This window comes from Bufo bufo, unplaced genomic scaffold (genome assembly GCF_905171765.1).
Source record: "Bufo bufo unplaced genomic scaffold, aBufBuf1.1, whole genome shotgun sequence".
NCBI classification, from domain to species: Eukaryota; Metazoa; Chordata; class Amphibia; order Anura; family Bufonidae; genus Bufo; species Bufo bufo.
Genome location: NW_024400221.1, coordinates 18,382 through 41,912, shown reverse-complemented (window position 1 = coordinate 41,912; position 23,531 = coordinate 18,382). Strand labels below are relative to the sequence as shown.

The 23,531-nt window shown below is 38.6% G+C and overlaps 1 long non-coding RNA gene across 3 annotated transcripts in view; it reads right to left on the bottom strand.

The window, feature by feature from the left end:
• Positions 1–293: 293 nt before the first annotated feature.
• The window catches only part of LOC120983794, a 29,643-nt gene continuing 6,405 nt past the window's right edge, over positions 294–23,531 (bottom strand). The window contains exons 2-14 of one of the 3 annotated variants that reach the window (XR_005775210.1): positions 23,192–23,221; positions 23,006–23,053; positions 21,563–21,592; positions 19,444–19,473; positions 17,328–17,357; positions 15,204–15,233; positions 13,077–13,106; positions 10,941–10,970; positions 8,816–8,845; positions 6,683–6,712; positions 4,551–4,580; positions 2,424–2,453; positions 294–314 (exon numbers count right to left, since the gene is read on the bottom strand). This is a non-coding gene — a long non-coding RNA (uncharacterized LOC120983794). Of the gene's footprint in view, positions 315–2,423; positions 2,454–4,550; positions 4,581–6,682; positions 6,713–8,815; positions 8,846–10,940; positions 10,971–13,076; positions 13,107–15,178; positions 15,234–17,324; positions 17,358–19,443; positions 19,474–21,562; positions 21,593–23,005; positions 23,054–23,191; positions 23,222–23,531 lie in introns of those variants that run through there. The other 2 variants (XR_005775212.1, XR_005775211.1) reach the window with 2 other exon arrangements.

Here is a 23,531-nt window from a genome sequence, read left to right as displayed (position 1 = left end):
TTACAGAGTTGGCCATCTCCTGTGGCTAACTTAAAACAAGAATTTATCTTCCTCCACCTCAGCCCCCCAACAGACCTATCTATCACAGTCAATGGCTCCATGCTCTTCTCTGGTCCCATCAGCCGCTATCTTTGGGTAATCTTTAATTTTGCTTTGCATTACTATTACTAAAGTATTAATATTGTTATGTTGGTATATGTCCTGTTAATAGCAACCCTATTGGTCAGGCAGGGTACTGCAAGTAAAAATCACCAATCATTTACACACATATTTATAGACTTTACCTGTTGAACCTGGAATTCCTCCATTTATACCTGAAAGAAAAACAGGTTTTGTTTGCCACCGACTAGAGATTCAAAATTGTTTTTGAAATGTTTTTTTTTATATATTACACAACAATACTGAATAAAATTAAATTAAATCTGATACTGGTCTCCTTTCCTTTAAAGTCAAGAGAACAAATAGTACAGATAACTTAACCATCTTCAGAATATTTAGTTAATCTCAATAATAGAGATGATATATTATAGATTGAAAGATAGACAGACAGACAAACAGATAGAAAAATAGATGGATGGATAGATAGATAGATAGATAGATAGATAGATACAAAACAGAAAGGAAAGAAGCAGCACACAAAAAACAAACGGGTGCAAAAATATCCTCCTGAAAGACCTGCGACCAAGATCTCAAGTATGGATAATAGAGCAAAAGAAGGCAGCACTCCAAATAATGATGAAAAAGTGGACGGTTTATTCACTCATCAGCAACGTTTCAGCTCTCTCTATGGAGCCTTTTTCCAGCTGAGTAACATGTGCAAAATTACATATATAAATAGTGCAGGTAATTTTGCACATGTTACTCAGCTGGAAAAAGGCTCCATAGAGAGAGCTGAAACGTTGCTGATGAGTGAATAAACCGTCCACTTTTTCATCATTATTTGGAGTGCTGCCTTCTTTTGCTCTATGATAGATAGATAGATAGATAGATAGATAGATAGATAGATAGATAGATAGATATGGACAGCTGTCACCTCATATTACTACTCCTTTTTTTTCTCAAAACTGCACTTGAACAACATGCCCACTTTGAATTCTCTTTCCACCTCTCATCTCACTCTTTGTTTGACCGGCTACAGTCTGGCCGCCGACCCTACCACTCAACTGAATCTACCTTACCAAATTCACCAACGATCTGCTAACTGCCAGGACAAATTACATTACTCTGGCCTTCTCCAGCTCCTGGACCTCTCCCTTCTGTTACACACTCTCTCGTTCTTTGACATTACAGACTTGTCCGTCTCCTGGGGCCAAGTGAAAACAGAATGTCTTATGTACGAAACAGAATTTATCTTTCCCTAATCTAACTCAGTCCCCCAACAGACCTATCTATCAGAGTCAATGGCTCCGTTCCAGGTCCTATAACTCAGTTGTCTTTTGGTAAGCTTTGATTCCGCTCTGTCCTTCAAACCACACATTTAAGCCTTTTCCACCGCCTACAGCCGCTAACTGAAAAATTGCAAGAGTGTGCAAAAATGCTTGTTCATGCCCTCATCATCTCCTACCTAGACTACTGTAGCAACTTTCTCTGTTGCCTCCCATCTAACACTCTGACGCCCTTCTAATCAATCTTTAAGTCTTAAAATATGCATTTATGCTGTTGCATTAATTCTTATCTCCCAGAACTAGAACAAATGTTCTGTCTCATTCAGGGTCATTCGGCACAACTGCGTACATTCTTATATTTGACGTATTGCATACCCATAAAAGGATGTTCCGGTAGTATGTGTATGAGCACCAAATGTATATATGATAGATAGAAAAACAGACAGATAGATAGATAGATAGATAGTTATAGACAGCTGTCTCACTATATTACTACTCCTGTTTTTCCCAAAAGTACACTTGAACAAGTGAACTTTGAATTGTCTTGCCACCTCTCATCTCACTTCTTGTTTTACAGGCTACCGTCTGGTTTCTGACCCTACCACTCAACTGAAACTACCCTACCAAATTCACCAACGATCTGCTAACTACCAAGACAAATGACATAACTTTGTCCTCCTCCTCCAGGATCTGTCCTCTGTCATTGACACAGTTGACCTCTCCCTTCTTTTACACACTCTCTCAACCTTTGCCATTACAGAGTTGGCCATCTCCTGTGGCTAACTTAAAACAAGAATTTATCTTCCTCCACCTCAGCCCCCCAACAGACCTATCTATCACAGTCAATGGCTCCATGCTCTTCTCTGGTCCCATCAGCCGCTATCTTTGGGTAATCTTTAATTTTGCTTTGCATTACTATTACTAAAGTATTAATATTGTTATGTTGGTATATGTCCTGTTAATAGCAACCCTATTGGTCAGGCAGGGTACTGCAAGTAAAAATCACCAATCATTTACACACATATTTATAGACTTTACCTGTTGAACCTGGAATTCCTCCATTTATACCTGAAAGAAAAACAGGTTTTGTTTGCCACCGACTAGAGATTCAAAATTGTTTTTGAAATGTTTTTTTTTATATATTACACAACAATACTGAATAAAATTAAATTAAATCTGATACTGGTCTCCTTTCCTTTAAAGTCAAGAGAACAAATAGTACAGATAACTTAACCATCTTCAGAATATTTAGTTAATCTCAATAATAGAGATGATATATTATAGATTGAAAGATAGATAGACAGACAAACAGATAGAAAAATAGATGGATGGATAGATAGATAGATAGATAGATAGATAGATACAAAACAGAAAGGAAAGAAGCAGCACACAAAAAACAAACGGGTGCAAAAATATCCTCCTGAGAGACCTGCGACCAAGATCTCAAGTATGGATAATAGAGCAAAAGAAGGCAGCACTCCAAATAATGATGAAAAAGTGGACGGTTTATTCACTCATCAGCAACGTTTCAGCTCTCTCTATGGAGCCTTTTTCCAGCTGAGTAACATGTGCAAAATTACATATATAAATAGTGCAGGTAATTTTGCACATGTTACTCAGCTGGAAAAAGGCTCCATAGAGAGAGCTGAAACGTTGCTGATGAGTGAATAAACCGTCCACTTTTTCATCATTATTTGGAGTGCTGCCTTCTTTTGCTCTATGATAGATAGATAGATAGATAGATAGATAGATAGATAGATATGGACAGCTGTCACCTCATATTACTACTCCTTTTTTTTCTCAAAACTGCACTTGAACAACATGCCCACTTTGAATTCTCTTTCCACCTCTCATCTCACTCTTTGTTTGACCGGCTACAGTCTGGCCGCCGACCCTACCACTCAACTGAATCTACCTTACTAAATTCACCAACGATCTGCTAACTGCCAGGACAAATTACATTACTCTGGCCTTCTCCAGCTCCTGGACCTCTCCCTTCTGTTACACACTCTCTCGTTCTTTGACATTACAGACTTGTCCGTCTCCTGGGGCCAAGTGAAAACAGAATGTCTTATGTACGAAACAGAATTTATCTTTCCCTAATCTAACTCAGTCCCCCAACAGACCTATCTATCAGAGTCAATGGCTCCGTTCCAGGTCCTATAACTCAGTTGTCTTTTGGTAAGCTTTGATTCCGCTCTGTCCTTCAAACCACACATTTAAGCCTTTTCCACCGCCTACAGCCGCTAACTGAAAAATTGCAAGAGTGTGCAAAAATGCTTGTTCATGCCCTCATCATCTCCTACCTAGACTACTGTAGCAACTTTCTCTGTTGCCTCCCATCTAACACTCTGACGCCCTTCTAATCAATCTTTAAGTCTTAAAATATGCATTTATGCTGTTGCATTAATTCTTATCTCCCAGAACTAGAACAAATGTTCTGTCTCATTCAGGGTCATTCGGCACAACTGCGTACATTCTTATATTTGACGTATTGCATACCCATAAAAGGATGTTCCGGTAGTATGTGTATGAGCACCAAATGTATATATGATAGATAGAAAAACAGACAGATAGATAGATAGATAGATAGTTATAGACAGCTGTCTCACTATATTACTACTCCTGTTTTTCCCAAAAGTACACTTGAACAAGTGAACTTTGAATTGTCTTGCCACCTCTCATCTCACTTCTTGTTTTACAGGCTACCGTCTGGTTTCTGACCCTACCACTCAACTGAAACTACCCTACCAAATTCACCAACGATCTGCTAACTACCAAGACAAATGACATAACTTTGTCCTCCTCCTCCAGGATCTGTCCTCTGTCATTGACACAGTTGACCTCTCCCTTCTTTTACACACTCTCTCAACCTTTGCCATTACAGAGTTGGCCATCTCCTGTGGCTAACTTAAAACAAGAATTTATCTTCCTCCACCTCAGCCCCCCAACAGACCTATCTATCACAGTCAATGGCTCCATGCTCTTCTCTGGTCCCATCAGCCGCTATCTTTGGGTAATCTTTAATTTTGCTTTGCATTACTATTACTAAAGTATTAATATTGTTATGTTGGTATATGTCCTGTTAATAGCAACCCTATTGGTCAGGCAGGGTACTGCAAGTAAAAATCACCAATCATTTACACACATATTTATAGACTTTACCTGTTGAACCTGGAATTCCTCCATTTATACCTGAAAGAAAAACAGGTTTTGTTTGCCACCGACTAGAGATTCAAAATTGTTTTTGAAATGTTTTTTTTTTATATATTACACAACAATACTGAATAAAATTAAATTAAATCTGATACTGGTCTCCTTTCCTTTAAAGTCAAGAGAACAAATAGTACAGATAACTTAACCATCTTCAGAATATTTAGTTAATCTCAATAATAGAGATGATATATTATAGATTGAAAGATAGATAGACAGACAAACAGATAGAAAAATAGATGGATGGATAGATAGATAGATAGATAGATAGATAGATACAAAACAGAAAGGAAAGAAGCAGCACACAAAAAACAAACGGGTGCAAAAATATCCTCCTGAGAGACCTGCGACCAAGATCTCAAGTATGGATAATAGAGCAAAAGAAGGCAGCACTCCAAATAATGATGAAAAAGTGGACGGTTTATTCACTCATCAGCAACGTTTCAGCTCTCTCTATGGAGCCTTTTTCCAGCTGAGTAACATGTGCAAAATTACATATATAAATAGTGCAGGTAATTTTGCACATGTTACTCAGCTGGAAAAAGGCTCCATAGAGAGAGCTGAAACGTTGCTGATGAGTGAATAAACCGTCCACTTTTTCATCATTATTTGGAGTGCTGCCTTCTTTTGCTCTATGATAGATAGATAGATAGATAGATAGATAGATAGATAGATAGATATGGACAACTGTCACCTCATATTACTACTCCTTTTTTTTCTCAAAACTGCACTTGAACAACATGCCCACTTTGAATTCTCTTTCCACCTCTCATCTCACTCTTTGTTTGACCGGCTACAGTCTGGCCGCCGACCCTACCACTCAACTGAATCTACCTTACCAAATTCACCAACGATCTGCTAACTGCCAGGACAAATTACATTACTCTGGCCTTCTCCAGCTCCTGGACCTCTCCTTTCTGTTACACACTCTCTCGTTCTTTGACATTACAGACTTGTCCGTCTCCTGGGTCCAAGTGAAAACAGAATGTCTTATGTACGAAACAGAATTTATCTTTCCCTAATCTAACTCAGTCCCCCAACAGACCTATCTATCAGAGTCAATGGCTCCGTTCCAGGTCCTATAACTCAGTTGTCTTTTGGTAAGCTTTGATTCCGCTCTGTCCTTCAAACCACACATTTAAGCCTTTTCCACCGCCTACAGCCGCTAACTGAAAAATTGCAAGAGTGTGCAAAAATGCTTGTTCATGCCCTCATCATCTCCTACCTAGACTACTGTAGCAACTTTCTCTGTTGCCTCCCATCTAACACTCTGACGCCCTTCTAATCAATCTTTAAGTCTTAAAATATGCATTTATGCTGTTGCATTAATTCTTATCTCCCAGAACTAGAACAAATGTTCTGTCTCATTCAGGGTCATTCGGCACAACTGCGTACATTCTTATATTTGACGTATTGCATACCCATAAAAGGATGTTCCGGTAGTATGTGTATGAGCACCAAATGTATATATGATAGATAGAAAAACAGACAGATAGATAGATAGATAGATAGTTATAGACAGCTGTCTCACTATATTACTACTCCTGTTTTTCCCAAAAGTACACTTGAACAAGTGAACTTTGAATTGTCTTGCCACCTCTCATCTCACTTCTTGTTTTACAGGCTACCGTCTGGTTTCTGACCCTACCACTCAACTGAAACTACCCTACCAAATTCACCAACGATCTGCTAACTACCAAGACAAATGACATAACTTTGTCCTCCTCCTCCAGGATCTGTCCTCTGTCATTGACACAGTTGACCTCTCCCTTCTTTTACACACTCTCTCAACCTTTGCCATTACAGAGTTGGCCATCTCCTGTGGCTAACTTAAAACAAGAATTTATCTTCCTCCACCTCAGCCCCCCAACAGACCTATCTATCACAGTCAATGGCTCCATGCTCTTCTCTGGTCCCATCAGCCGCTATCTTTGGGTAATCTTTAATTTTGCTTTGCATTACTATTACTAAAGTATTAATATTGTTATGTTGGTATATGTCCTGTTAATAGCAACCCTATTGGTCAGGCAGGGTACTGCAAGTAAAAATCACCAATCATTTACACACATATTTATAGACTTTACCTGTTGAACCTGGAATTCCTCCATTTATACCTGAAAGAAAAACAGGTTTTGTTTGCCACCGACTAGAGATTCAAAATTGTTTTTGAAATGTTTTTTTTTTATATATTACACAACAATACTGAATAAAATTAAATTAAATCTGATACTGGTCTCCTTTCCTTTAAAGTCAAGAGAACAAATAGTACAGATAACTTAACCATCTTCAGAATATTTAGTTAATCTCAATAATAGAGATGATATATTATAGATTGAAAGATAGATAGACAGACAAACAGATAGAAAAATAGATGGATGGATAGATAGATAGATAGATAGATAGATACAAAACAGAAAGGAAAGAAGCAGCACACAAAAAACAAACGGGTGCAAAAATATCCTCCTGAGAGACCTGCGACCAAGATCTCAAGTATGGATAATAGAGCAAAAGAAGGCAGCACTCCAAATAATGATGAAAAAGTGGACGGTTTATTCACTCATCAGCAACGTTTCAGCTCTCTCTATGGAGCCTTTTTCCAGCTGAGTAACATGTGCAAAATTACATATATAAATAGTGCAGGTAATTTTGCACATGTTACTCAGCTGGAAAAAGGCTCCATAGAGAGAGCTGAAACGTTGCTGATGAGTGAATAAACCGTCCACTTTTTCATCATTATTTGGAGTGCTGCCTTCTTTTGCTCTATTATAGATAGATAGATAGATAGATAGATAGATAGATAGATAGATAGATAGATATGGACAGCTGTCACCTCATATTACTACTCCTTTTTTTTCTCAAAACTGCACTTGAACAACATGCCCACTTTGAATTCTCTTTCCACCTCTCATCTCACTCTTTGTTTGACCGGCTACAGTCTGGCCGCCGACCCTACCACTCAACTGAATCTACCTTACCAAATTCACCAACGATCTGCTAACTGCCAGGACAAATTACATTACTCTGGCCTTCTCCAGCTCCTGGACCTCTCCCTTCTGTTACACACTCTCTCGTTCTTTGACATTACAGACTTGTCCGTCTCCTGGGGCCAAGTGAAAACAGAATGTCTTATGTACGAAACAGAATTTATCTTTCCCTAATCTAACTCAGTCCCCCAACAGACCTATCTATCAGAGTCAATGGCTCCGTTCCAGGTCCTATAACTCAGTTGTCTTTTGGTAAGCTTTGATTCCGCTCTGTCCTTCAAACCACACATTTAAGCCTTTTCCACCGCCTACAGCCGCTAACTGAAAAATTGCAAGAGTGTGCAAAAATGCTTGTTCATGCCCTCATCATCTCCTACCTAGACTACTGTAGCAACTTTCTCTGTTGCCTCCCATCTAACACTCTGACGCCCTTCTAATCAATCTTTAAGTCTTAAAATATGCATTTATGCTGTTGCATTAATTCTTATCTCCCAGAACTAGAACAAATGTTCTGTCTCATTCAGGGTCATTCGGCACAACTGCGTACATTCTTATATTTGACGTATTGCATACCCATAAAAGGATGTTCCGGTAGTATGTGTATGAGCACCAAATGTATATATGATAGATAGAAAAACAGACAGATAGATAGATAGATAGTTATAGACAGCTGTCTCACTATATTACTACTCCTGTTTTTCCCAAAAGTACACTTGAACAAGTGAACTTTGAATTGTCTTGCCACCTCTCATCTCACTTCTTGTTTTACAGGCTACCGTCTGGTTTCTGACCCTACCACTCAACTGAAACTACCCTACCAAATTCACCAACGATCTGCTAACTACCAAGACAAATGACATAACTTTGTCCTCCTCCTCCAGGATCTGTCCTCTGTCATTGACACAGTTGACCTCTCCCTTCTTTTACACACTCTCTCAACCTTTGCCATTACAGAGTTGGCCATCTCCTGTGGCTAACTTAAAACAAGAATTTATCTTCCTCCACCTCAGCCCCCCAACAGACCTATCTATCACAGTCAATGGCTCCATGCTCTTCTCTGGTCCCATCAGCCGCTATCTTTGGGTAATCTTAAATTTTTGCTTTGCATTACTATTACTAAAGTATTAATATTGTTATGTTGGTATATGTCCTGTTAATAGCAACCCTATTGGTCAGGCAGGGTACTGCAAGTAAAAATCACCAATCATTTACACACATATTTATAGACTTTACCTGTTGAACCTGGAATTCCTCCATTTATACCTGAAAGAAAAACAGGTTTTGTTTGCCACCGACTAGAGATTCAAAATTGTTTTTGAAATGTTTTTTTTTATATATTACACAACAATACTGAATAAAATTAAATTAAATCTGATACTGGTCTCCTTTCCTTTAAAGTCAAGAGAACAAATAGTACAGATAACTTAACCATCTTCAGAATATTTAGTTAATCTCAATAATAGAGATGATATATTATAGATTGAAAGATAGATAGACAGACAAACAGATAGAAAAATAGATGGATGATAGATAGATAGATAGATAGATAGATAGATACAAAACAGAAAGGAAAGAAGCAGCACACAAAAAACAAACGGGTGCAAAAATATCCTCCTGAGAGACCTGCGACCAAGATCTCAAGTATGGATAATAGAGCAAAAGAAGGCAGCACTCCAAATAATGATGAAAAAGTGGACGGTTTATTCACTCATCAGCAACGTTTCAGCTCTCTCTATGGAGCCTTTTTCCAGCTGAGTAACATGTGCAAAATTACATATATAAATAGTGCAGGTAATTTTGCACATGTTACTCAGCTGGAAAAAGGCTCCATAGAGAGAGCTGAAACGTTGCTGATGAGTGAATAAACCGTCCACTTTTTCATCATTATTTGGAGTGCTGCCTTCTTTTGCTCTATGATAGATAGATAGATAGATAGATAGATAGATAGATAGATAGATAGATATGGACAGCTGTCACCTCATATTACTACTCCTTTTTTTTCTCAAAACTGCACTTGAACAACATGCCCACTTTGAATTCTCTTTCCACCTCTCATCTCACTCTTTGTTTGACCGGCTACAGTCTGGCCGCCGACCCTACCACTCAACTGAATCTACCTTACCAAATTCACCAACGATCTGCTAACTGCCAGGACAAATTACATTACTCTGGCCTTCTCCAGCTCCTGGACCTCTCCCTTCTGTTACACACTCTCTCGTTCTTTGACATTACAGACTTGTCCGTCTCCTGGGGCCAAGTGAAAACAGAATGTCTTATGTACGAAACAGAATTTATCTTTCCCTAATCTAACTCAGTCCCCCAACAGACCTATCTATCAGAGTCAATGGCTCCGTTCCAGGTCCTATAACTCAGTTGTCTTTTGGTAAGCTTTGATTCCGCTCTGTCCTTCAAACCACACATTTAAGCCTTTTCCACCGCCTACAGCCGCTAACTGAAAAATTGCAAGAGTGTGCAAAAATGCTTGTTCATGCCCTCATCATCTCCTACCTAGACTACTGTAGCAACTTTCTCTGTTGCCTCCCATCTAACACTCTGACGCCCTTCTAATCAATCTTTAAGTCTTAAAATATGCATTTATGCTGTTGCATTAATTCTTATCTCCCAGAACTAGAACAAATGTTCTGTCTCATTCAGGGTCATTCGGCACAACTGCGTACATTCTTATTTTTGACGTATTGCATACCCATAAAAGGATGTTCCGGTAGTATGTGTATGAGCACCAAATGTATATATGATAGATAGAAAAACAGACAGATAGATAGATAGTTATAGACAGCTGTCTCACTATATTACTACTCCTGTTTTCCCAAAAGTACACTTGAACAAGTGAACTTTGAATTGTCTTGCCACCTCTCATCTCACTTCTTGTTTTACAGGCTACCGTCTGGTTTCTGACCCTACCACTCAACTGAAACTACCCTACCAAATTCACCAACGATCTGCTAACTACCAAGACAAATGACATAACTTTGTCCTCCTCCTCCAGGATCTGTCCTCTGTCATTGACACAGTTGACCTCTCCCTTCTTTTACACACTCTCTCAACCTTTGCCATTACAGAGTTGGCCATCTCCTGTGGCTAACTTAAAACAAGAATTTATCTTCCTCCACCTCAGCCCCCCAACAGACCTATCTATCACAGTCAATGGCTCCATGCTCTTCTCTGGTCCCATCAGCCGCTAATTTTGGGTAATCTTTAATTTTGCTTTGCATTACTATTACTAAAGTATTAATATTGTTATGTTGGTATATGTCCTGTTAATAGCAACCCTATTGGTCAGGCAGGGTACTGCAAGTAAAAATCACCAATCATTTACACACATATTTATAGACTTTACCTGTTGAACCTGGAATTCCTCCATTTATACCTGAAAGAAAAACAGGTTTTGTTTGCCACCGACTAGAGATTCAAAATTGTTTTTGAAATGTTTTTTTTTTATATATTACACAACAATACTGAATAAAATTAAATTAAATCTGATACTGGTCTCCTTTCCTTTAAAGTCAAGAGAACAAATAGTACAGATAACTTAACCATCTTCAGAATATTTAGTTAATCTCAATAATAGAGATGATATATTATAGATTGAAAGATAGATAGACAGACAAACAGATAGAAAAATAGATGGATGGATAGATAGATAGATAGATAGATAGATACAAAACAGAAAGGAAAGAAGCAGCACACAAAAAACAAACGGGTGCAAAAATATCCTCCTGAGAGACCTGCGACCAAGATCTCAAGTATGGATAATAGAGCAAAAGAAGGCAGCACTCCAAATAATGATGAAAAAGTGGACGGTTTATTCACTCATCAGCAACGTTTCAGCTCTCTCTATGGAGCCTTTTTCCAGCTGAGTAACATGTGCAAAATTACATATATAAATAGTGCAGGTAATTTTGCACATGTTACTCAGCTGGAAAAAGGCTCCATAGAGAGAGCTGAAACGTTGCTGATGAGTGAATAAACCGTCCACTTTTTCATCATTATTTGGAGTGCTGGCTTCTTTTGCTCTATGATAGATAGATAGATAGATAGATAGATAGATAGATAGATAGATAGATAGATAGATATGGACAACTGTCACCTCATATTACTACTCCTTTTTTTTCTCAAAACTGCACTTGAACAACATGCCCACTTTGAATTCTCTTTCCACCTCTCATCTCACTCTTTGTTTGACCGGCTACAGTCTGGCCGCCGACCCTACCACTCAACTGAATCTACCTTACCAAATTCACCAACGATCTGCTAACTGCCAGGACAAATTACATTACTCTGGCCTTCTCCAGCTCCTGGACCTCTCCCTTCTGTTACACACTCTCTCGTTCTTTGACATTACAGACTTGTCCGTCTCCTGGGTCCAAGTGAAAACAGAATGTCTTATGTACGAAACAGAATTTATCTTTCCCTAATCTAACTCAGTCCCCCAACAGACCTATCTATCAGAGTCAATGGCTCCGTTCCAGGTCCTATAACTCAGTTGTCTTTTGGTAAGCTTTGATTCCGCTCTGTCCTTCAAACCACACATTTAAGCCTTTTCCACCGCCTACAGCCGCTAACTGAAAAATTGCAAGAGTGTGCAAAAATGCTTGTTCATGCCCTCATCATCTCCTACCTAGACTACTGTAGCAACTTTCTCTGTTGCCTCCCATCTAACACTCTAACGCCCTTCTAATCAATCTTTAAGTCTTAAAATATGCATTTATGCTGTTGCATTAATTCTTATCTCCCAGAACTAGAACAAATGTTCTGTCTCATTCAGGGTCATTCGGCACAACTGCGTACATTCTTATATTTGACGTATTGCATACCCATAAAAGGATGTTCCGGTAGTATGTGTATGAGCACCAAATGTATATATGATAGATAGAAAAACAGACAGATAGATAGATAGATAGTTATAGACAGCTGTCTCACTATATTACTACTACTGTTTTTCCCAAAAGTACACTTGAACAAGTGAACTTTGAATTGTCTTGCCACCTCTCATCTCACTTCTTGTTTTACAGGCTACCGTCTGGTTTCTGACCCTACCACTCAACTGAAACTACCCTACCAAATTCACCAACGATCTGCTAACTACCAAGACAAATTAAATAACTTTGTCCTGCTCCTCCAGGATCTGTCCTCTGTCATTGACACAGTTGACCTCTCCCTTCTTTTACACACTCTCTCAACCTTTGCCATTACAGAGTTGGCCATCTCCTGTGGCTAACTTAAAACAAGAATTTATCTTCCTCCACCTCAGCCCCCCAACAGACCTATCTATCACAGTCAATGGCTCCATGCTCTTCTCTGGTCCCATCAGCCGCTATCTTTGGGTAATCTTTAATTTTGCTTTGCATTACTATTACTAAAGTATTAATATTGTTATGTTGGTATATGTCCTGTTAATAGCAACCCTATTGGTCAGGCAGGGTACTGCAAGTAAAAATCACCAATCATTTACACACATATTTATAGACTTTACCTGTTGAACCTGGAATTCCTCCATTTATACCTGAAAGAAAAACAGGTTTTGTTTGCCACCGACTAGAGATTCAAAATTGTTTTTGAAATGTTTTTTTTTATATATTACACAACAATACTGAATAAAATTAAATTAAATCTGATACTGGTCTCCTTTCCTTTAAAGTCAAGAGAACAAATAGTACAGATAACTTAACCATCTTCAGAATATTTAGTTAATCTCAATAATAGAGATGATATATTATAGATTGAAAGATAGATAGACAGACAAACATATAGAAAAATAGATGGATAGATAGATAGATAGATAGATAGATAGATACAAAACAGAAAGGAAAGAAGCAGCACACAAAAAACAAACGGGTGCAAAAATATCCTCCTGAGAGACCTGCGACCAAGATCTCAAGTATGGATAATAGAGCAAAAGAAGGCAGCACTCCAAATAATGATGAAAAAGTGGACGGTTTATTCACTCATCAGCAACGTTTCAGCTCTCTCTATGGAGCCTTTTTCCAGCTGAGTAACATGTGCAAAATTACATATATAAATAGTGCAGGTAATTTTGCACATGTTACTCAGCTGGAAAAAGGCTCCATAGAGAGAGCTGAAACGTTGCTGATGAGTGAATAAACCGTCCACTTTTTCATCATTATTTGGAGTGCTGCCTTCTTTTGCTCTATGATAGATAGATAGATAGATAGATAGATAGATAGATAGATAGATATGGACAGCTGTCACCTCATATTACTACTCCTTTTTTTTCTCAAAACTGCACTTGAACAACATGCCCACTTTGAATTCTCTTTCCACCTCTCATCTCACTCTTTGTTTGACCGGCTACAGTCTGGCCGCCGACCCTACCACTCAACTGAATCTACCTTACTAAATTCACCAACGATCTGCTAACTGCCAGGACAAATTACATTACTCTGGCCTTCTCCAGCTCCTGGACCTCTCCCTTCTGTTACACACTCTCTCGTTCTTTGACATTACAGACTTGTCCGTCTCCTGGGGCCAAGTGAAAACAGAATGTCTTATGTACGAAACAGAATTTATCTTTCCCTAATCTAACTCAGTCCCCCAACAGACCTATCTATCAGAGTCAATGGCTCCGTTCCAGGTCCTATAACTCAGTTGTCTTTTGGTAAGCTTTGATTCCGCTCTGTCCTTCAAACCACACATTTAAGCCTTTTCCACCGCCTACAGCCGCTAACTGAAAAATTGCAAGAGTGTGCAAAAATGCTTGTTCATGCCCTCATCATCTCCTACCTAGACTACTGTAGCAACTTTCTCTGTTGCCTCCCATCTAACACTCTGACGCCCTTCTAATCAATCTTTAAGTCTTAAAATATGCATTTATGCTGTTGCATTAATTCTTATCTCCCAGAACTAGAACAAATGTTCTGTCTCATTCAGGGTCATTCGGCACAACTGCGTACATTCTTATATTTGACGTATTGCATACCCATAAAAGGATGTTCCGGTAGTATGTGTATGAGCACCAAATGTATATATGATAGATAGAAAAACAGACAGATAGATAGATAGATAGATAGTTATAGACAGCTGTCTCACTATATTACTACTCCTGTTTTTCCCAAAAGTACACTTGAACAAGTGAACTTTGAATTGTCTTGCCACCTCTCATCTCACTTCTTGTTTTACAGGCTACCGTCTGGTTTCTGACCCTACCACTCAACTGAAACTACCCTACCAAATTCACCAACGATCTGCTAACTACCAAGACAAATGACATAACTTTGTCCTCCTCCTCCAGGATCTGTCCTCTGTCATTGACACAGTTGACCTCTCCCTTCTTTTACACACTCTCTCAACCTTTGCCATTACAGAGTTGGCCATCTCCTGTGGCTAACTTAAAACAAGAATTTATCTTCCTCCACCTCAGCCCCCCAACAGACCTATCTATCACAGTCAATGGCTCCATGCTCTTCTCTGGTCCCATCAGCCGCTATCTTTGGGTAATCTTTAATTTTGCTTTGCATTACTATTACTAAAGTATTAATATTGTTATGTTGGTATATGTCCTGTTAATAGCAACCCTATTGGTCAGGCAGGGTACTGCAAGTAAAAATCACCAATCATTTACACACATATTTATAGACTTTACCTGTTGAACCTGGAATTCCTCCATTTATACCTGAAAGAAAAACAGGTTTTGTTTGCCACCGACTAGAGATTCAAAATTGTTTTTGAAATGTTTTTTTTTTATATATTACACAACAATACTGAATAAAATTAAATTAAATCTGATACTGGTCTCCTTTCCTTTAAAGTCAAGAGAACAAATAGTACAGATAACTTAACCATCTTCAGAATATTTAGTTAATCTCAATAATAGAGATGATATATTATAGATTGAAAGATAGATAGACAGACAAACAGATAGAAAAATAGATGGATGGATAGATAGATAGATAGATAGATAGATAGATACAAAACAGAAAGGAAAGAAGCAGCACACAAAAAACAAACGGGTGCAAAAATATCCTCCTGAGAGACCTGCGACCAAGATCTCAAGTATGGATAATAGAGCAAAAGAAGGCAGCACTCCAAATAATGATGAAAAAGTGGACGGTTTATTCACTCATCAGCAACGTTTCAGCTCTCTCTATGGAGCCTTTTTCCAGCTGAGTAACATGTGCAAAATTACATATATAAATAGTGCAGGTAATTTTGCACATGTTACTCAGCTGGAAAAAGGCTCCATAGAGAGAGCTGAAACGTTGCTGATGAGTGAATAAACCGTCCACTTTTTCATCATTATTTGGAGTGCTGCCTTCTTTTGCTCTATTATAGATAGATAGATAGATAGATAGATAGATAGATAGATATGGACAGCTGTCACCTCATATTACTACTCCTTTTTTTTCTCAAAACTGCACTTGAACAACATGCCAACTTTGAATTCTCTTTCCACCTCTCATCTCACTCTTTGTTTGACCGGCTACAGTCTGGCCGCCGACCCTACCACTCAACTGAATCTACCTTACCAAATTCACCAACGATCTGCTAACTGCCAGGACAAATTACATTACTCTGGCCTTCTCCAGCTCCTGGACCTCTCCCTTCTGTTACACACTCTCTCGTTCTTTGACATTACAGACTTGTCCGTCTCCTGGGGCCAAGTGAAAACAGAATGTCTTATGTACGAAACAGAATTTATCTTTCCCTAATCTAACTCAGTCCCCCAACAGACCTATCTATCAGAGTCAATGGCTCCGTTCCAGGTCCTATAACTCAGTTGTCTTTTGGTAAGCTTTGATTCCGCTCTGTCCTTCAAACCACACATTTAAGCCTTTTCCACCGCCTACAGCCGCTAACTGAAAAATTGCAAGAGTGTGCAAAAATGCTTGTTCATGCCCTCATCATCTCCTACCTAGACTACTGTAGCAACTTTCTCTGTTGCCTCCCATCTAACACTCTGACGCCCTTCTAATCAATCTTTAAGTCTTAAAATATGCATTTATGCTGTTGCATTAATTCTTATCTCCCAGAACTAGAACAAATGTTCTGTCTCATTCAGGGTCATTCGGCACAACTGCGTACATTCTTATATTTGACGTATTGCATACCCATAAAAGGATGTTCCGGTAGTATGTGTATGAGCACCAAATGTATATATGATAGATAGAAAAACAGACAGATAGATAGATAGATAGTTATAGACAGCTGTCTCACTATATTACTACTCCTGTTTTTCCCAAAAGTACACTTGAACAAGTGAACTTTGAATTGTCTTGCCACCTCTCATCTCACTTCTTGTTTTACAGGCTACCGTCTGGTTTCTGACCCTACCACTCAACTGAAACTACCCTACCAAATTCACCAACGATCTGCTAACTACCAAGACAAATGACATAACTTTGTCCTCCTCCTCCAGGATCTGTCCTCTGTCATTGACACAGTTGACCTCTCCCTTCTTTTACACACTCTCTCAACCTTTGCCATTACAGAGTTGGCCATCTCCTGTGGCTAACTTAAAACAAGAATTTATCTTCCTCCACCTCAGCCCCCCAACAGACCTATCTATCACAGTCAATGGCTCCATGCTCTTCTCTGGTCCCATCAGCCGCTATCTTTGGGTAATCTTTAATTTTGCTTTGCATTACTATTACTAAAGTATTAATATTGTTATGTTGGTATATGTCCTGTTAATAGCAACCCTATTGGTCAGGCAGGGTACTGCAAGTAAAAATCACCAATCATTTACACACATATTTATCGACTTTACCTGTTGAACCTGGAATTCCTCCATTTATACCTGAAAGAAAAACAGGTTTTGTTTGCCACCGACTAGAGATTCAAAATTGTTTTTGAAATGTTTTTTTTTTATATATTACACAACAATACTGAATAAAATTAAATTAAATCTGATACTGGTCTCCTTTCCTTTAAAGTCAAGAGAACAAATAGTACAGATAACTTAACCATCTTCAGAATATTTAGTTAATCTCAATAATAGAGATGATATATTATAGATTGAAAGATAGATAGACAGACAAACAGATAGAAAAATAGATGGATGGATAGATAGATAGATAGATAGATACAAAACAGAAAGGAAAGAAGCAGCACACAAAAAACAAACGGGTGCAAAAATATCCTCCTGAGAGACCTGCGACCAAGATCTCAAGTATGGATAATAGAGCAAAAGAAGGCAGCACTCCAAATAATGATGAAAAAGTGGACGGTTTATTCACTCATCAGCAACGTTTCAGCTCTCTCTATGGAGCCTTTTTCCAGCTGAGTAACATGTGCAAAATTACATATATAAATAGTGCAGGTAATTTTGCACATGTTACTCAGCTGGAAAAAGGCTCCATAGAGAGAGCTGAAACGTTGCCGATGAGTGAATAAACCGTCCACTTTTTCATCATTATTTGGAGTGCTGCCTTCTTTTGCTCTATGATAGATAGATAGATAGATAGATAGATAGATAGATATGGACAGCTGTCACCTCATATTACTACTCCTTTTTTTTCTCAAAACTGCACTTGAACAACATGCCCACTTTGAATTCTCTTTCCACCTCTCATCTCATTCTTTGTTTGACCGGCTACAGTCTGGCCGCCGACCCTACCACTCAACTGAATCTACCTTACCAAATTCACCAACGATCTGCTAACTGCCAGGACAAATTACATTACTCTGGCCTTCTCCAGCTCCTGGACCTCTCCCTTCTGTTACACACTCTCTCGTTCTTTGACATTACAGACTTGTCCGTCTCCTGGGGCCAAGTGAAAACAGAATGTCTTATGTACGAAACAGAATTTATCTTTCCCTAATCTAACTCAGTCCCCCAACAGACCTATCTATCAGAGTCAATGGCTCCGTTCCAGGTCCTATAACTCAGTTGTCTTTTGGTAAGCTTTGATTCCGCTCTGTCCTTCAAACCACACATTTAAGCCTTTTCCACCGCCTACAGCCGCTAACTGAAAAATTGCAAGAGTGTGCAAAAATGCTTGTTCATGCCCTCATCATCTCCTACCTAGACTACTGTAGCAACTTTCTCTGTTGCCTCCCATCTAACACTCTAACGCCCTTCTAATCAATCTTTAAGTCTTAAAATATGCATTTATGCTGTTGCATTAATTCTTCTCTCCCAGAACTAGAACAAATGTTCTGTCTCATTCAGGGTCATTCGGCACAACTGCGTACATTCTTATATTTGACGTATTGCATACCCATAAAAGGATGTTCCGGTAGTATGTGTATGAGCACCAAATGTATATATGATAGATAGAAAAACAGACAGATAGATAGATAGATAGATAGTTATAGACAGCTGTCTCACTATATTACTACTCCTGTTTTTCCCAAAAGAACACTTGAACAAGTGAACTTTGAATTGTCTTGCCACCTCTCATCTCACTTCTTGTTTTACAGGCTACCGTCTGGTTTCTGACCCTACCACTCAACTGAAACTACCCTACCAAATTCACCAACGATCTGCTAACTACCAAGACAAATGACATAACTTTGTCCTCCTCCTCCAGGATCTGTCCTCTGTCATTGACACAGTTGACCTCTCCCTTCTTTTACACACTCTCTCAACCTTTGCCATTACAGAGTTGGCCATCTCCTGTGGCTAACTTAAAACAAGAATTTATCTTCCTCCACCTCAGCCCCCCAACAGACCTATCTATCACAGTCAATGGCTCCATGCTCTTCTCTGGTCCCATCAGCCGCTATCTTTGGGTAATCTTTAATTTTGCTTTGCATTACTATTACTAAAGTATTAATATTGTTATGTTGGTATATGTCCTGTTAATAGCAACCCTATTGGTCAGGCAGGGTACTGCAAGTAAAAATCACCAATCATTTACACACATATTTATAGACTTTACCTGTTGAACCTGGAATTCCTCCATTTATACCTGAAAGAAAAACAGGTTTTGTTTGCCACCGACTAGAGATTCAAAATTGTTTTTGAAATGTTTTTTTTTTTTTATATTACACAACAATACTGAATAAAATTAAATTAAATCTGATACTGGTCTCCTTTCCTTTAAAGTCAAGAGAACAAATAGTACAGATAACTTAACCATCTTCAGAATATTTAGTTAATCTCAATAATAGAGATGATATATTATAGATTGAAAGATAGATAGACAGACAAACAGATAGAAAAATAGATGGATGGATAGATAGATAGATAGATAGATACAAAACAGAAAGGAAAGAAGCAGCACACAAAAAACAAACGGGTGCAAAAATATCCTCCTGAGAGACCTGCGACCAAGATCTCAAGTATGGATAATAGAGCAAAAGAAGGCAGCACTCCAAATAATGATGAAAAAGTGGACGGTTTATTCACTCATCAGCAACGTTTCAGCTCTCTCTATGGAGCCTTTTTCCAGCTGAGTAACATGTGCAAAATTACATATATAAATAGTGCAGGTAATTTTGCACATGTTACTCAGCTGGAAAAAGGCTCCATAGAGAGAGCTGAAACGTTGCTGATGAGTGAATAAACCGTCCACTTTTTCATCATTATTTGGAGTGCTGCCTTCTTTTGCTCTATGATAGATAGATAGATAGATAGATAGATAGATAGAGATAGATATGGACAGCTGTCACCTCATATTACTACTCCTTTTTTTTCTCAAAACTGCACTTGAACAACATGCCCACTTTGAATTCTCTTTCCACCTCTCATCTCACTCTTTGTTTGACCGGCTACAGTCTGGCCGCCGACCCTACCACTCAACTGAATCTACCTTACCAAATTCACCAACGATCTGCTAACTGCCAGGACAAATTACATTACTCTGGCCTTCTCAAGCTCCTGGACCTCTCCCTTCTGTTACACACTCTCTCGTTCTTTGACATTACAGACTTGTCCGTCTCCTGGGGCCAAGTGAAAACAGAATGTCTTATGTACGAAACAGAATTTATCTTTCCCTAATCTAACTCATTCCCCCAACAGACCTATCTATCAGAGTCAATGGCTCCGTTCCAGGTCCTATAACTCAGTTGTCTTTTGGTAAGCTTTGATTCCGCTCTGTCCTTCAAACCACACATTTAAGCCTTTTCCACCGCCTACAGCCGCTAACTGAAAAATTGCAAGAGTGTGCAAAAATGCTTGTTCATGCCCTCATCATCTCCTACCTAGACTAATGTAGCAACTTTCTCTGTTGCCTCCCATCTAACACTCTGACGCCCTTCTAATCAATCTTTAAGTCTTAAAATATGCATTTATGCTGTTGCATTAATTCTTATCTCCCAGAACTAGAACAAATGTTCTGTCTCATTCAGGGTCATTCGGCACAACTGCGTACATTCTTATATTTGACGTATTGCATACCCATAAAAGGATGTTCCGGTAGTATGTGTATGAGCACCAAATGTATATATGATAGATAGAAAAACAGACAGATAGATAGATAGATAGTTATAGACAGCTGTCTCACTATATTACTACTCCTGTTTTTCCCAAAAGTACACTTGAACAAATGAACTTTGAATTGTCTTGCCACCTCTCATCTCACTTCTTGTTTTACAGGCTACCGTCTGGTTTCTGACCCTACCACTCAACTGAAACTACCCTACCAAATTTACCAACGATCTGCTAACTACCAAGACAAATGACATAACTTTGTCCTCCTCCTCCAGGATCTGTCCTCTGTCATTGACACAGTTGACCTCTCCCTTCTTTTACACACTCTCTCAACCTTTGCCATTACAGAGTTGGCCATCTCCTGTGGCTAACTTAAAACAAGAATTTATCTTCCTCCACCTCAGCCCCCCAACAGACCTATCTATCACAGTCAATGGCTCCATGCTCTTCTCTGGTCCCATCAGCCGCTATCTTTGGGTAATCTTTAATTTTGCTTTGCATTACTATTACTAAAGTATTAATATTGTTATGTTGGTATATGTCCTGTTAATAGCAACCCTATTGGTCAGGCAGGGTACTGCAAGTAAAAATCACCAATCATTTACACACATATTTATAGACTTTACCTGTTGAACCTGGAATTCCTCCATTTATACCTGAAAGAAAAACAGGTTTTGTTTGCCACCGACTAGAGATTCAAAATTGTTTTTGAAATGTTTTTTTTTTTTATATTACACAACAATACTGAATAAAATTAAATTAAATCTGATACTGGTCTCCTTTCCTTTAAAGTCAAGAGAACAAATAGTACAGATAACTTAACCATCTTCAGAATATTTAGTTAATCTCAATAATAGAGATGATATATTATAGATTGAAAGATAGATAGACAGACAAACATATAGAAAAATAGATGAATGGATAGATAGATAGATAGATAGATACAAAACAGAAAGGAAAGAAGCAGCACACAAAAAACAAACGGGTGCAAAAATATCCTCCTGAGAGACCTGCGACCAAGATCTCAAGTATGGATAATAGAGCAAAAGAAGGCAGCACTCCAAATAATGATGAAAAAGTGGACGGTTTATTCACTCATCAGCAACGTTTCAGCTCTCTCTATGGAGCCTTTTTCCAGCTGAGTAACATGTGCAAAATTACATATATAAATAGTGCAGGTAATTTTGCACATGTTACTCAGCTGGAAAAAGGCTCCATAGAGAGAGCTGAAACGTTGCTGATGAGTGAATAAACCGTCCACTTTTTCATCATTATTTGGAGTGCTGCCTTCTTTTGCTCTATGATAGATAGATAGATAGATAGATAGATAGATAGATAGATAGATAGATAGATATGGACAGCTGTCACCACATATTACTACTCCTTTTTTTTCTCAAAACTGCACTTGAACAACATGCCCACTTTGAATTCTCTTTCCACCTCTCATCTCACTCTTTGTTTGACCGGCTACAGTCTGGCCGCCGACCCTACCACTCAACTGAATCTACCCTACCAAATTCACCAACGATCTGCTAACTGCCAAGACAAATTACATTACTCTGGCCTTCTCCAACTCCTGGACCTCTCCCTTCTGTTACACACTCTCTCGTTCTTTGACATTACAGACTTGTCCGTCTCCTGGGGCCAAGTGAAAACTGAATGTATTATGGAGAAAACAGAATTTATCTTTCCCCCATCTAACTCAGTTCCCCAACAGACCTATCTAGCAGAGTCAATGGCTCCATGTTGTTCCAGGTCCTATAAGTTAGTTGTCTTTTGGTAAGCTTTGATTCCGCTCTGTCCTTTAAACCACACATTTAAGCCTTTTCCACCGCCTACAGCCGCTAACTGAAAAATTGCTCTCAGATCCACACATTCCTCAACCAAGAGTCTGAAAAAATGATTGTACATGCCCTCATCATCTCCTACCTAGACTACTGTAGAAACTTTCTCTGTTGCCTCCCATCTAACAATCCGGCGCCCTTCTAATCAATCTTTAAGTCTTAAAATATGTATTTTTGGTGTTGCATTAATTCATATTCACAGCATTGTCTTTTTTAAAAACTTACCAAGTCCATTCGCCGGCTGATTTCCCCCAAATTGATAAGACCAGCTACCTATTATTAAGTAAAGAAAGGTATTATTATGATGTGGACATATGTCCTGTTAACAGAACTCCATGCAGTCAGGCAGAGTACTGCAAGTAAAGCTCATCAATCATTTACATACATGACCTATATATTTATATACTTTACCTGTTGACCCTGGAGTTCCTCCTTTAGTATCTGAAAGAAAAACAGGTTTAGTTGGCCAATGACAAAGCTTCAAAATTGATTTTAAAACATGCATTTTTTTACACAACAATACTGAATAGAATGATATATTTCCATCTGATATTGGTCTCCTTTTCATTTAAATTCAAGAGATTAAATACGTAGTACAGATAACTTCATCTTCTCCAGAATCTTCCGTTAATCTCAATAATAGAGATGATTAGAGTTGAGCGCACACCTGGATGTTCAGGTTCGGCAAGTTCGGCCGAACGTGAAAAAAAAAAAAACGGTTTCGGGACCCGTACTTGACCTGAACTTGACC